Genomic DNA, 5330 nt, shown 5'->3' with positions numbered 1-5330 from the left:
CCTGCCCACATCACATTATAGATTCTGTTAAAGGACAATTAAAATAATAATATGATAGATTATTTTGTAGAATTAACCTGTTAAGAGGAATTGCAGATTAGAATGCCTGACTACGTTATAGATCTCAATAAAGTGTTCTAAAATTAAATTAAATTCATTAGGGAACAATTATAGCTGATAATCATTCATTAACTCTTAGTGAAGTATTGAGGACTTTTAAGTATTTAACTATAATTACTATACTGAGTCAGAAGAAAAGAAACACCATGTGAGCAAGTCCGACAGTGGAATTTCAAAGCAGTTCAGATTTGGCTCAAGTAAATTGGCTCAGATGTGACATTGGAGATGAGGGAGCTATACTTGCTTGTAGCAGCTGAGTCCAAAGTCTTTGTAGCCCAAAATCTTGTTTTTTTCCTTGCCTGGAACTTAGCTTTTCTTATTTCTGAAGTAGAAATTGCAGTGGCTAGGATTGTAACACTGATTGTAGTCATCACCTGAAGGCCATCTCTGGATTCCATCTAAAAGAAATAAAGACCTCTCTCTCAAACACCCATAATTTCTTTCACAGTAAACAACCTTTCTCTTCACAATGTAATCCTTTATGCTTCCTCTGTCACTCTTATCCTGCTGGAACTGGCTGGTTTTAAGCAATTACATTTTACAAAATTCAGAGTTGGCATCAACATTCAGAATAACTGAAAATGTAAACATATACGTAGAATTCGACAGTGATGCTTTACTTTCAGGAATACACTTTTAAAGGGAAAAATTGTCAACTTGAATATTATTTTCAAAATGAAGCTATAAAAAAGAAATAAAAGCAACAAAAACACCTAAACTACACAATATTGAAATTCAAGGCTTCATTTCTACAAATTTCCATCTCCACATGCACACTAGTATTGATTTAAATATTTTCCACTTCATTATGGTGCATACTGTATGCTGCTTTCTGTTTTCCTGATCCAGAATTCATTGGATTTCAAAGACAATGCAAAGACGCCTAGTGGCATCAGTGCACTTTGAATCAGTTCCTTGATACCTAGATGATACTTGTTGATATTAGACACTCAGTGATCAGTTTGAATACCAGTGAGACACAGTATACCCGATTTGCAGATTAATAAGTTTTAATGTGCAAGGTTTTCTATAAATATACTAATTAAATACAAAACCTAAAATTAACTACAATATATCATATTCACTAAATCTGGAGAGCTAAGCAGTCACTCAGAAGGCTGTATACAGGAATGGCTTTCTTCAAGGGCCCCGCCAGGGAGTCAGTGGATCCTCTGGTCCGACTGGCAGCATCTCCCACGGAGTCAGGTGTTGATGGAGCGTGCCCCTTTGTCTAAGTAGTGACTTCTTATACCCTTCCATAAACTGCTTTCACCTAATTACCTATCTATTAATTATTATATATTCTAACCTACATTGGCTTCTCAGCCTTGACTACATTCCTTTCTCACCATGATCATTGGGGTCATCAAAACAACATCTGGTGATAGGAGTGGCAGTGAGAAAATATGCCCCCCCCCAGATGTTCAAGGATAACTTGTTATTCCCATCACTGCTATTTATGTGTAGCTGCAAGCATACATGTTATGTATTTTGTCTTATTATGCACCGTGGTATGTAGAAACTGAGACATCTACTAGGTTACTCAGTATTCCTATTTGTCTCTGCCAGCCAGAAGATGTCAGGCTGCGGAGGCCAGAATAGTCAAGCAAGGAACTTAAGCTATGCTAGACCTTAAGACAGTGGTCAGACAACTCAAATCGCACTGGGCCTCCAAGAATACTATCATGTATGCCTTTCTAGCAGAGAATTAGCTCAAGCTGAACCCATTTCATAGCTATCATGAAACACATAATTGCTATAGAAAATGCAGTTTTTAAATGGACTGAAAGATATATGGGACTAAAGACACAAATGACAATGAACTGAGCTTCTGATTAAGCCCATCCCTGTTCAGGACAGCACTTAAACAAGTGCTTAAGTTTCATTGAATTCCATAAGACTTAGCACATGCTTAAGTGCTGTCCTGAATCAGGACACTTTCCTGCACCGGGACATAAATAAACAACAAAAAAAGTATGCAAGTAACGTATTAGCGCTCCATGCATCTGGAAGGGACTTAAAGATATTTTAGAAATATTTAGAATTATTTGGCAATCGTTTAGAAAGCTATGTCACTGTAGAGAAAGCTTTGGAGCAGACTAAGTCTTTAATATGCAATACCTTTAAAAAGCATTGCAGAGGAATTTAAACATCAATTTGATTAAATTAATTCATTAGTAAAAGAACTCAAGGGAGATTATTGAGCTGAAAAGGAATATATTAGATTGAAAAGATACAATTATAAAAGTTAATGTAGTCTTTGAATTGAAAGAGGCATTAACATCAACAGGAAAAAGATAATTATTTGGGATTGAGCCTACATTTATTAAAATTTTGCATGCTACTCCCATTTATTCCATTATGATATTGTCACAGGGTAGCTGATCCCTCTCGATAGACTAGGCCCAGCACCCTGGACCAGAGCAGGTGAGTCCAATCCAGCCAATTAAAGAAGGCTGGGCTACAGCAGAGCCTATAAAGAGCAGCAGTGAGCTGGAAGATTAAGACAGGCTGTGCCTTGAAAGGGAAAGCCACAGTGGGCCAAGTGCTGAGGGAGACAGCCCTGACAGGGAGGGAGCAGAGCTGGTCAGAACTGGGAAATGGCTAGAGGCCCCAAAGAGGGATGGAGCTGAAATCTGAAAGTAAGGACTATGTTAAAAGATTGTTCTTCTGTTTGTGTACTTGCTTCTATTGAAAAAAATAAACTTAATTGCAAGAAACTGGGTGTGGCAGCATATATTTTGGAGTTGAGCAGATGCCCTGCCTCGTGACAGATATATTTCCATCTCTCATTGAAGAAAGAGGTATTCTGCCAAGGAAACAGTCCTTTCAGTATTTAAAGTAGAGAAGATAAGAATAATTAATTGCCACAAAGACTGGGTGGAATTTTTGTTGTTGAGATTTTGGAATTTGTTTTTATTTCACATTGGATCAAACCCAATTTTTTTCATGAAATAATGAAAGAGAGAGAGAGATCCCGGAAGAGCAAATATCCCAGTGGTTAGGGCACTCATGTTTTGCTTCACTTGATTTCTAAGCTTCAAGAGAAGTGAATTCATGATGAGGGTGAGATATAGTCTACAACTGTAGAATGGAGGTGCTGAAGATTATTAGTAACATATAACCCAATGGAAAAGATGATTTATCTAGGTCTTTGATTTAGTCAGCCACAAGTTATTACTACTTAAAGGGGCTCCCTGTCATAACTGGAGAGGGAAGAGTGACAGCCCTAGAACTTATCCCAGCAGCTGAGGCGTATGTGTTTGGATGGATAGTTCAGGCCTTCAGCACACTTCTCCTCCCATACACAGAGTCCTCTACTGGGCTGTTGGTCATGGAGTCACCAGTGCAGTAGATTTTGAAATTAACATCCCACTGTGATGTATGGGGCAGTTAAAAGCTCTTAGATCAATTAATTAAGGCTGTCTGCAGATTCAGGCTGATTACATAGACTATGCTAAATCCATCTTTTCAAGATTTCCTTTGTAACCATGAGTGCTAAAAAGCTGAGATTTTCAGAACTCCAGGAGTTAGGTCCCAGGGCACGGGTTTATAGTGCCTCTAACTTTATCTGGCTCTGATCTGGAATCTTTCATCTGATCGTTGGTCATACCTTTGTTTAAAAAATCTGGAAAGTGCTATATCTCAAAGAGTATCTTGATGCCTTATGACATGACCAGATGCAACTAACCCTTAAAAGCATAGCATATCAGTAGATAAAATAGTTGCTTCAGTTGCTGCAGTTAAAATTATATGAAGTTTAATAAAACTGTGGCAGATTTCCCCTCTGAATATTTGATGATGAGAAATGATTTAGAAATATATATTTTCGTAGTAAGTGCTACATGAACCGGTGGTAACAACAGGATTTTGGGAGGGGGATTGTGGGGAGGGGGGGGGGGGGTAAAATTCCCTCATGTACATATACTTTTATTAGCTGAGTTGGCTTTGCAGAGCAAACAGAAGTAAAAAGCAGTCAGATCTTATTTTTGTTACTAAAGTCATCAGATCTGATTGATTACACACAGGGAACAGGAGGCATTTATACATTGTCACTCTTAATAGCAGAATTGTACTTTCAAGAAACAAATACCATGTCTTCAGGCAAAAGTCCATAAAGTAATAAAAACAAAGTAAATAAAAATATTTTTAAAAAACCCCAAACATTATGTAAAAAATATTTTTTCCAAATAGGAAACTTTAAAATATTTCTCACAAGATACCATCCTAAAAAACCCCACAGCATTCAGTAGTGAAAAGCAAATTTAAAATAGAGCATAGAAAGCACAATACAAGGTACCTGGAAAAGGGTTTGCTGTCTCTCAAGATTCATCATGCTAAGTTGCCTAAATATGTATTGCTAACATCATCTTCTGATGAATCCTGAGAAAGGAGAGGATTTACAAATGATACAGTGTATAAAACAAACAAAAATGCCACCATATTTTCACTTTGATCATTTTTATGACCCATTTTCTTGGTATAATTAGTTATGTTGCTATGGTACGTATTGTGTTCCCTCTTTAATTTATTCTTTGTGTAACTTGTTTGAAACCTTGACCATAAGAGAGGAATCTGCTCAGGGCTCTGTATGTTTGTTTGCCTTTTTCCTGCATATTCAACTTTTTGATTTAGGCTTTCTATGTAGTTACTGTTCCATATCATTCTTAGGTTTTTTTGGAGGGGGGGGGGGTTGTGCTCTTCCTCTAACATTTCTTTTCCCCTTCACTCTAAACCACAGATCTTTAAAAACAAAACTCAACAAAATTAAAAAAAAAAGATCTGTGCTCTTCTTTACTATCACAAACAGATTATACCTCCAACGATACATTCCTGAATGTCCTGAATGTCACTTTCTGTCCATATAGGTTCCAGTGTAGGTGATATCTTTAAACAATACCATCCAAACTTGAGGGGGACAACATCATGAAATAAATCTTTCCAAAAACCTCCTCTTTTGGCCTTCAAACAACCCCCACAATCTCGCAAACTCATCATCATCAGAAGCAAGGTTCCTAGAGACCAAGACACACCAACTCAGAGAGGCAGCAGCCCCTGCTATAACAACAGATGCAAAACCTGAAGACCTATCTCCACTGTTATTATGATCAATACCCCCAACAACACGCCTTTCAAGATCCATGTCTACACATGCCTATCACAACAGGTGGTGTACTTCATCCAGTGCACAAATTGCCCCAACAACAACT

This window comes from Emydura macquarii, unplaced genomic scaffold, assembly GCF_026122565.2.
Source record: "Emydura macquarii macquarii isolate MOO-44397 ecotype Brisbane River unplaced genomic scaffold, CSIRO-AGI_Emac_v2 contig_431, whole genome shotgun sequence".
NCBI classification, from domain to species: Eukaryota; Metazoa; Chordata; order Testudines; family Chelidae; genus Emydura; species Emydura macquarii.
The sequence above is the reverse complement of the archived record's forward strand: the minus strand, read 5'-3'. Positions refer to the sequence as shown.